This window comes from Sander vitreus, chromosome 17 (genome assembly GCF_031162955.1).
Source record: "Sander vitreus isolate 19-12246 chromosome 17, sanVit1, whole genome shotgun sequence".
NCBI lineage: Eukaryota > Metazoa > Chordata > Actinopteri > Perciformes > Percidae > Sander > Sander vitreus.
The window spans coordinates 13,543,021-13,553,904 of NC_135871.1; the positions used below are offsets into that span (position 1 = coordinate 13,543,021).

Here is a 10,884-nt window from a genome sequence, read left to right on the forward strand (position 1 = left end):
GTATGTGCATATGTTTAGATGCAAACAGAAACCTTGACTTGGCCGTTCACTTGGAGCTTTGCCTCTGTAACTAACACTGGTTGATTAATGGGGGTACCCAGTCTTGCCCAAGAAAGAGATAAGCAGCCTATCGCTGCTCTAAAGCAGCCTTTCTACATGACCTTGAGAGAGCACTGTACATGGAAATAGACCTAGGGCTGCTATTAGCTCAGCCCTCTCTCATTTGGCCCCGCTCCAGTGTCAAAACAGCGGTCTGCTTGATTTCACATTCACAGCCTCAAGGGCCAACAGTTGAGGAATGACACTGGAGATGTACAGTATGTAACTTGAAAATGAATCTCACTCATAAATACATAAGCAGATGGGTTTTGAAGGGTTCATACAACACACAAGAGAAAAACTTAAAATTATATTATTTTTTTTTAACAAAGTAAAGAACAAGTTATACATTATCTGTTGCCAGGCATTATATCTGTCCCTAAGCCTGCCAACTGTACATTTCTATGACATGAACGTAAACACACATTTGGATTACTTATTACATGCAAGGTGGTAACCAGTGTTGGGAAGGTTACTTTGGAAATGTAATAGGTTATAAATTACAACTTACCCTATTTAAAATGTAATAGTAGTTTAACTATTGCAATTACTTTATCAAAGTAATGTAACATTATAACATTGATATGATTACTTTTCTAAATTTCTAATGAATGTGTTCAACTGTTGACCATTTTCAAATGTTTAAACCTGGAAGTGTTAAGCTTACAGCACTCAACACTGACTACTGTCACACTCCTTTTAAAATTTAATTTTGAAGAACAGCCACCACAAAGTCAGACTTCAGCACCTCTTTTTAATATGAGATCATTCTGAGGTCACAGATTTAAAATCATAACAAAAAAAAATATTATTAATATCATGGCACACACAGGACAGACATACAGAGACTCCTTCCATTTTAGTCCAGTTATTATAGGAGCCGCCTCAGCAGGTGGGACAAGAATGTTTCACGGCATTATCATTCTGCTTTGAAAATTCAAATGAACTAATTTACTATTACACAGCCTAAGTAGAACAAGCCTTTTTTTACTCACAAGAGTGTGCTTCTTTGATGTCCTTTAATATTTCTAATGAAAATGGCCTGAAATGTATGTTATTGTTACATTACTTGGATTTGAATTTAATGATATAAAAACTGTGTGACTCAGTGATTCTGATTGCAGCAGAGCAGAATATTGCTATTACTTTGTTGTTGAAGCTGAAGGTTTGCCATGCACCGTGGCAGTGCTCTGTTGGCTCCCAACAGCAGCGTGACGGAAAGGTCGCCTGTCTGTTCATCTCACAGTATGAAAGAACAGCAGTAGAGTAATTTCACGTGAACAAGCTGTGCTTCACATGTTACACAACAGACAGACACACAATAGAACATGTAAAGCCTTATCATCAATTAGTGAATGAATAGATATGACTTAAGTCTCTCAAATGTTAGTCTACGCTATCTAAACAGCTGAACTAGTGCAATGCCATACAGGTATAACAGGATAAGATCAGAGAATATTCCTCCTGTCGCTGTGACATGCAATAAAGCAAATACGATTGATTTTTTTATTTGATAAGCAGTGTGTGATATCTTTATTCTCTTTGACAGCTAAAAGTGGTACAGTATTAAGAAATGCACTGTTGCTTGGTTCCTGCATGCATTTCTATTAAAGTGTCAGCATGTACCTTTTCATCATGTATTGACATGTCTGTCATTTCTATGCCACAGACAAAGAACCCTTTGCTCACTGAGGGATCCTCTGTTTGCTGCTGCTGCACATGGGAGAAAGATTTTAAATAAAGAAGATATTCACACGTTGTCTGTTCTGGCACACATTGTGGATTTAGCTAAAAAGCAGATAATACAAAGCTCAGCTATAGCCTTCCAGATCAATACACAGTGCAGTCAGAAGGTATTAGAACAGTGAGGCATTTTTGTTGTTTTGTCCTCCAGCACATTGGATTAGAAATTAAATTATTATCAGGATAAACCTGACTTTCATCTTTAACGTCAGGTTGTTTACAATTACTTAAGATTATCAATGTAGGCTTAGGGACCTTCAAATACATAGCTGCCCAATTTCAGGGGACAGAAAGTAATTTGAGGAAAATATAAGGTAAATATAGACTTTAAAAAAAGTAATTATATTTGAATGGAAATGCAGCCAGTGACTATCAGCAGACACCCTGTGTCTTCCCTGGTGATGCTCTATACCAGAACTGTCCTTCAGCCACCATCTTGTTCTGCTTCAGTCCGGTCTTTAGCAAATGAAACACTGTTTTTGACCTTAAACAATTCCTTGGTCACCTTTCCTGTATGTTTAGGATCATTGTCCTACTGCATTGTCTTAAAATGGGTGATAATATATTAAAAAGGGGCTGCAGTACCTACACTGGTCACCCAATTTTGATGTGAGCACTCTCACACAACCTAAGGTAAAACTTTAACCTCATAGTCAATGTTTCATTTCAAATCCAAAATGCTGGAGAATATCACTGTTTTAATGAAATGTATGATTCATCAGTCCTGATGAGTCATTTGTGTCTGTTTCAGATACTTCACTGAGAGTAGTTCTTGATACAAAAATCTAAACACACATTGAAATTAAGATGTTTGTGTAAAATTTAACTACAATATTACAGTGCACAAAATAGTCCTGGATGGATACATTTTAATTAAATAAAAATTATATCTCATATATATGTATAATCAAGAGTTATTTTTCTAACTAGGAAGGTCCAATGACACCGACACCGTGATGTGACAGACAGGTCGAACTGTGCTAGGTCCACGCCCCCTCATATAATCACAGTCAACCAGCTCCTTACAAATCATTCTCGCTTTCTTCCCGTGAAGAAATTATACTAAGCTCCCTCAGCGCTTCTGGGCTAGCTTGGTTGGTTAACTGTTCACAGATGGACCGTTAAGGACTACGTCGCTGAACGCAGTTCCCGACCCAGTCTGGATTCGCTGAGTAAACTTTGCAAGAAGGTTTACCTTGTGGTTACACAGTGGAAGCAGTGTCCGCGTCAAGGCGAACGGCTTTTTCTTTGGCTAGTCGGTAGTTGTTTATCGGTTGCTTAGCTGTGTAACTCTTTTACCCTCTGGCTAATGCGTTACGGCGAGCCTCCCTGGGTTTGGTTAGCTTTTGTTCGTTAGCCGAACCAGGTACCTGGAGTGAGCTAACGTTTTACGACGAGCTAACTCTCACGGTACATGGGTAACGTTAGCTCGGGCTAAACCCCGTATGCTAATCTTGCCGACAGGCTAACGTGTTACGACGCACGTCCCGCCTGTGAACCCAGGGAGGTGACGTCACTGCAGTGCGACTCCAGGGACCCCCTCACTACTCAAGCGGACCTGTGGCGCGCATGCGCAGTTTACCCGTGGGTTTTATCCACTGTTTGTCAGGGTTACAGGCTACAGTTTGCTATGAAACCACCCAGATTCAACGGTGTGTTAGTTTCAGTGCCAAAAGGGGATGCAACACAGGTCCTAGAGGATGAAATAACATCCCTATTAAACAAACGAGCTATCAGAGCTGTGCCGAGCGAGGAAACGCATCAGGGGTTTTACTCCCACTATTTCCTTTTTTAGATCTCCGTGTGTTAAACAGACACCTGTGAAAATACAGGATGTTAACACACAAAGGGCCTAATTTACTAACACTAGCGCAGTTTGCGCTGCGTCTGTTTATGCGAGTTCGGTAAAAGCGCACGCTATGCTTCCACATTTTGCGTAGTATTTATCAAACCTGACACCCATCAGGCAATCAGCGCATACTCCGCCCTCCATTAGCGCGCCTCTAAAAGAGCAAACAATGGGCCCGAATGTATCTATCATGGATCTTCCTACGGGAAAAAGAAAGCGCAAGCTTAAATTTAGTGAAGAAGAAATTAACATCTTAGTGCATGAAGTAACAGCAAACCTGAACATATTACAGGGCAGAACATCCACACCCTCGCCACCAGCAACAGACCAACGACTGCCTAAGGACCATTGCTGCAGGCATGGTAGGTGGTCTGCAGGGGACCTCTGGCGTCTTATCCACACCTGCAGCATCCACATGTGCAGCCTCCACATCTGCACCACCTAAACCTGTGCCATCCAGCATGGCACAATCTGTGCCATGCACCCCAGTGACACCTGAGCCTCTTCCAGTCACACCTACGCCCACACGTGTTCTAAGAAAAAGAAAAAGGCCTAACTAAGCAAACAGTCTCAGTTAAAACATTGTCAAACGAAAAGAACACAAAAAGCAATTATTCCAGTCTGGCTTGATTTATTTACTCCATTTTTTATTTTCAATTTCTACCTAACAAAGATTAACTGAAGTATCTGCCAATAATTTCTTGTCGTAGACGTCTGCCTTTGGCCATGTCATATTGTTGGGGGGAATGCGATGTCCTCTGCCGGCGCGATGTCCTCCGGTGGCTCCATGTCCTCCAGGGGTATACCATGGTGGATGGCTATGTTGTGCACTATGCAACAAGCCACCACAATTTTGCACATCTTCTCCAATGTGTGTATGCCAGCGCTCCACCTGTTCTGTCTAAGCAGCGCATCCGGCTTTTCAAAACACCAAAAGTGCGCTCAATCACCCCCCTCGTCTGTATGTGTGCGTGGTTGTAGTTTTGTTGTGCTGCAGTTGTGGGGTTAATTGGAGTCATTAACCATGGCTGTTGGGGATACCCACCATCACCTACAGCAAAATATAGAACATTACAGATATAGCACATTCTAAGAAAATAATGATCTGGTATTAATGCATGAGCAGTTAGATAATACTGGTATATATGGCTGGACAAATTATTTTCACAAGGGAAATTAAGGTTCACTGTAAAACCTCTCCAAACAATGCTTACCAAGTAGCCATGCCTCTCCAAAAGCCTGGTTGCTCAATCTTTGGTAGATAGCACTATGACGGAAAATGAAGCTGTCATGGACAGACCCAGGGAATTTGGCGACGACGTTGATGATTGACATGTTGGCATCACATATGACTTGAACATTCATTGAGTATGTATGCTTCCTATTTCTGTAAATGTGCTCGTTGATTGAAGGTTGGAGTATAGGGATATGAGTGCAATCAATGGCTCTTATAATGTTCGGAAAGTTTGCAATGTGAAAGAAATCTTCTTTGCTGCGTCTTATTTTGGCGTCAGTAGTAGGGAAATGTATGTATTGACCAGTGAGCCGTAGTAATGCGTTAAGTACCTGGGTGAGTATGTGGCTGAGTGAAGGCTGCGATATTCCCACAGCTGATGCAATGACTGTTTGAAATGATCCTGATGCCAATATTTGTAATGTTGCCAGGAGTTTAACGTGTGCTGGGATGGAATGTGAACGCTGAGTGAGAGGTTCCAGGTCATCTTTGATTTCGTCCAATAATTGAATTATTGCATCGCTGCTTAATCTGTAACGTCGGATGATTTGTTGTTCGCTTAATTGGAAAAGAGTGATTCTCGTGGCATAAATCCTGTCTGCTCGCCGTCTTGGCCTATGTCTTCGCCTTGCTCGGATCACTGCTGCCATTGAGGTAAATTTGAACACACAGGAAAACGCGCTCTCTGGTTTAGACCTGCTTTTAAGAGGCGGAGAATTCCCCCTGCAGAATAGCGGCGAGCTCTTACTGGCAGTCTTTGTAAATACCACGGAATATATAATTAGGCGCACTTTGCGCGTATCCTCCCACCTTTTTGGGTGGAACTCCCACTTTCCCCATGACCCTCCTACGAACGCATATTGAAAGCGCAACTTGTCTCTTCTCGCTCATGTGGCAGGCAATCTGTGATTTTACCCAAGTGCGCCCTGTTTGTAAATAGCAAAAGGCATTGTTCAATCCGCCCGGGGGATTGGTTTGTGACAATAGTATTTCAGATGCATATTTCCACATCGCCATTTATCCCGCACACAGAAAATTTCTCAGGTTTGCGTATCGGGGCAGAGCCTACGAATACCAAGCCATCCCATTCGGGCTGTTGTTAGCACAGAGGGTGTTCACCAGGTGTGTAGAAGCAGCGCTGTCACCGTTAAGGAACAGCGGTATCAGAATATTTTCGTACATAGACGACTATCTGGTCTGCTCCCACTGTCGGGAGTTAGTCAGAGATTCCACTACGGTGATAACTCATCTCGGGATTTGGGGTTCAACATAAACTGGGCAAAGAGCCGAGTAGAACCCACGCAATGTACAGAATATTTGGGTCTCAAAATGAACTCCCTCTCCTACCGCGTCACGCTATCGGAGGGGAGATTAGCGTCTCTGGGGCAATGTCTCTCCCTTTTCCGGCTGAGCAAAGCCGTGCCGTTCAGACTGTGCGTCAGTATTGTCTGTGGTACATTTGGGGCTGTTAAAGGATTTTCAGCGTTGGGTTGCAGCATTACACCTGTGCCCACGCCGTCATCTCAACCGAAGGGTGAAAATAACTCTGCCGTGCGTAGCAGCCCTCCACACATGGAGAGAAACGGTGGCGCTCGCATCGGGCGTCCCGCTAGGGGCGGTGTCATCCAGAGTAACCATGACGCGTCCCTGTCAGGATGGGGAGCGACACTGTTAGGGAGAACAGTGAATGGCACATGGAGCCAGAGGTTAGCCGAGGCTCACATAAATGTCTTGGAGCTTATGGCGGTGTTTCTGGCTCTGAAACATTTTCTGCACTTTCTCCAAGGTCGTCATGTTTTGGTGAAAACAGACAACTCCACAGTGGTTGCGTACATCAACCGCCTGGGCGGCACTTGCTCACTGCAGTTGCACAAGTTGGCTCGCACAGTGCTTTTGTGGAGCAGCGGGAGACTGCTGTCTCTTCGAGCAACACATGTGCCAGGCATTCTAAACAGGGGTGCAGCTCTTCTGTCACGGGGAAACCCTCTGTACGGCTAGTGGACTCTCCACCCACAGGTGGTGGGACAGATCTGGCAGAGATACGGTCAGGCAGCCGTAGATCTCTTCGCCTTGCAGGAAAACACACAGTGTCCAATGTTCTTCTCTCTGGCAGATGTAAATGCACCGCTGGGTGTGGATGCTCTAGCCCACCCTCAGTCTGATCTCCCCCACCCTGGCGAGGGTGAGAGGTCAGGGCCTGTCGCTGATCCTGATAGTGCTGCGGTGGTCATCCAAGCATTGGGTAGCAGAGATAATACAGCTGCTGGTGGGAGAGCCATGGCCTCTCCCCGTTCGCAGAGACCTTCTCTCCCAAGCGGGTGGGGAGATCTACCACCCTCACCCAGACCGCGTGGCGCTCTGGGCTTGGCCTGTGAGAGGTGGACCCTGAATGCATCAGGCCTGCCAGAACGGGTCATTGATATCATTCAAAGCGCAAGGGCCGCTCTCTTTACAGCGGAACGTGGCAGCTTTTTGAGGAGTGGTGCGAACGTAGGGATACCATCCCTTACCAGTGTTCTGTGGTGGACCTGCTGTGTTTCCTGCAGTCATACAATTAACCCACAATTAAGGTGTACTTGGCTGCTGTCTCAGCTTGCCACATAGGTTTCGGGGATAAGCCGGCATGGCAATCCCTTGGTTTGTTGCTTTATGAAAGGGGCACACCGCAAGCTCCCAGTTTCCAGGCCCCTGGTTCCTCTGTGGGATTTGTCGGTCGTGTTGGACGCCCTCTCTCATCACCCGTTTGAGCCTATGGAGGCAGTAGGGATGAAGTTTGTCTCTCTTAAAACAGTTTTGCTCTTGGCTTTAACCACTGCAAAGCGAGTAAGTGACTTACAGGCTTGGTCTGTTCAGCCTTTCCTGTCTGCAGTTTGCCCCAGGGCTCTCTAAAATCTGTTTGCGGGCCAACCCAGCATTTGTGCCTAAGGTGGTGGAGTCATCCTACAGGTGTCCCTCAGTGGAGCTCTTGGCTTTCCACCCGCCTCCTTTCTCCTCAGGAGAGGAGCAAATACTTCACATGTTATGCCCTGTCTAGGCTCTGCACATGTATGTGAGTTGGACGGCTGGGTTCAGACATCGTGAATTGAAATGAAAGACTACTTTATGCCTAATATATGCAGTTATTTAAGCACCAGCATCAGTTTTCTAAGCTTTGGATTACTAACCTCTCAGTGAACCTGCATGGCACACACATGCACACACAAACATACACACCAAATTGATATAGCTGCCAGAATAATGTTAGATAATGTCATCTTAGAATTTACACTGCATCAGTAATAGCTAACACAGGTACAAGTGAATGTGTTTCAACAATGGTCATTGTGACACTGTCAGAAAAAGTGTGAATGAACGTGATGTAGATTCACATGCCTGATAGAGTTAATTAAAGATGCAGTAGGTAAGACTTATAAAACTAACTTTCTGTCATATTTGCTGAAACTGACCCTATGTTTGAGTAAAACTACATGAAGCAGGTAATTTAAAAAAAAATCCGGCTCCTCTGGCACCACCTACAGCCTGTAGTGCGATTTTCAAAAATCCACCGCTCCCTGTTCAGATCCTCCAATCAGGCCCAGGGGGGGTGTCTAACTGCGTGCCAATCACTGCTCATGCACACACATTCATTCTCCCTTGTGGGGGGAGGGGCTTAGTACACCATTTTGGGCTTTAGCAGAAAGGGGGGAAGGACTGAGAAGTTGTCGATGTTCAAATTCTTTTGCTAAGTCTTGGATCTTCACAATCCTACCTACAGCACCTTTAAGGCAGACAAATAATGTATATGAAATTATTGGGGGATGACATGTTTCCCTGTTTTCCCATAAATTACACTCTCATTCACAGGGAACGATTTATTCCTACTGATCAGTAACTCAAAAGCAGAAGTTGCTAGGATTTTTAGACTTGCTGCAGTTGTAAACAACACCTTTCTTAGACTTCCTGTCAATCTCATATCAGCTAGTTGCTGAACAGCACTCCGCAGACCTCCAGAACATCAGAGGAGACATATTTGTTTGTGCTCTCGCATCTGTTGGTTCTGCTACAGGGTGCTGGATTTGGAATATTAACTAATGTTTTGGTATCATTTCAGTCATCAATTACTGATCATCTGTGCTAATGAGCTTCAGTTTCCGTCTGCTGAGAGTGCGGTGTGGTGAAGGTGTGATGAAAGATGGAATTTATTGTGTAATTGAACTTAGATATCTGTTTATTTTACCTAACTCAATATGCTTAAAGCAGAGGTTAAATGACTCTACAGAATTAACTGTAAGAGCCGGTTTAACATCCAGTGCATTACTCTTGGTACATTAATGTGCTGGTGAAAGATACTCTTAAGGTGTGTTTATTCAGAATCCAGGTTTCTGTGTCACTAATGCCCATATGTAAAGAACATTTGACTAGGTTAGCATATACTTATAATGCATAATGGGACACTAGGTCAATTCCATCATTGTTTCATTGTTTCATCCTTTTGTATTCTGTCAAACATCAAACAAAAGCATTTTCTATTATATTTCACTTGACAGGCTGGAGTCTTTCCCATAGACTTAATGTATTGGCATTGCTTTCTCCCATATGTCATCTTCCCAGGGCTTTGATGGATCGCTCCTCTTGGTAAACAACAAAGTGTATCAAGGAGCAAAGAGAGGCAAGATATTGAATACAGTGGGAGGAGCTGATTACCTCTAATCTATCTCTGAGTGAGAGGGCACCATTCCCCAAAGTCCCCTTAGAGTCTATATTCTAAATTCAAAATCAAATGTGGCATGTTCTCAAAGGCTGTTGAATATGGTGCTGTGTGTGGGCAAATACAAGGATACTCACTGTGACTGGTGCTTCTATGCCAGAAGGTGAAGTTTGCAAGTCATAAAAATCATGCCAGAAAAAAATCCAACTGGGGAAAAAAGCAAAGACAACATGAGCTGGTCGCTGTCATTCTCTAATTGGTCTATCATGTGGTGATAGTAAATGACCAGACTGTCAAAGCTCAGGTAGTCCTGTAACCTCAGCACTCTGTAGACTGTTACCACATGATTAAAAGAATCACAACAAAGTAACAAAGGAAGTGTTTCATTCACAGATGTTTCAAGGTGGTTAACTACCTTTGTGGCTATTGGAATTTTAAGATATTATGAACAATTTTATGTCCTTCCCACACAGATATTGCACAGATCAAATTACCAGTAGAACTACATTGTCAGTCCCAAAAGTTCACATCCCGTGGAGAACACCAATTTAGTTGGTGCTATCAGCAGATCTAGGCTACTTAGCTCGAATGAGCCACTGTGTTTAGGTAAAGCCATACTAAATCTGACATATACAGTATATGTACATACATGATAATCGACAGGCACAAAAGTACAGAGCTCATGAAGATGATAAACTGCAGAACATTGATTTTACCATATATTGCTGTGATATTTTTGGAGCATTGTGAATGGAATTGAAGATCTACAATGTGGACAAAAAACAACAGTCTTAGTGGATATGTGTACAGTCAGTGGCTGACTCAGAGGATGTCTTTTTGCATAGCCTGGTAGTGATCCTGGTGTCACAATCAGTCTATCTGCCCAAAGTGGAAATCATTTAAAACAACAGGTAAAATGGAAACATGCTAGCCTGGTTGACACCAGACCCTTCTCAGTTGTAACTGAGAGTGGGTCTGGGCAAGCATCATTCACAGCTCATTTCCAAAGGGGCGTCACCAACGGACGCTGCTGAAATGCCTCTGGGCGCAATTGGATAGTCCTTCAACCAATCAGACCAACGATCCGGGTGACATAGCAGCGACAGCGGCATCAACGGGTTGCTGCGCTTCGGTGGCGGTGGCCGTCATGTTGACTGTAAACAAAAAGCTGCTTGCCATCGCTGCGCTATCGTCATCATGTAAAGCCCGCCTCAACGGTTGTGATTGGTGCCTCGATTTGGAAAAATTGGAAATTGGCTTGAATGGGCTCTT

At 43.8% G+C, this 10,884-nt stretch overlaps 1 pseudogene; it reads left to right on the top strand.

Moving 5' to 3' along the window:
- LOC144532804 (uncharacterized) overlaps positions 1 to 7,314 on the top strand; it is a 28,659-nt pseudogene extending 21,345 nt beyond the window's left edge.
- Positions 7,315 to 10,884: the final 3,570 nt, after the last annotated feature.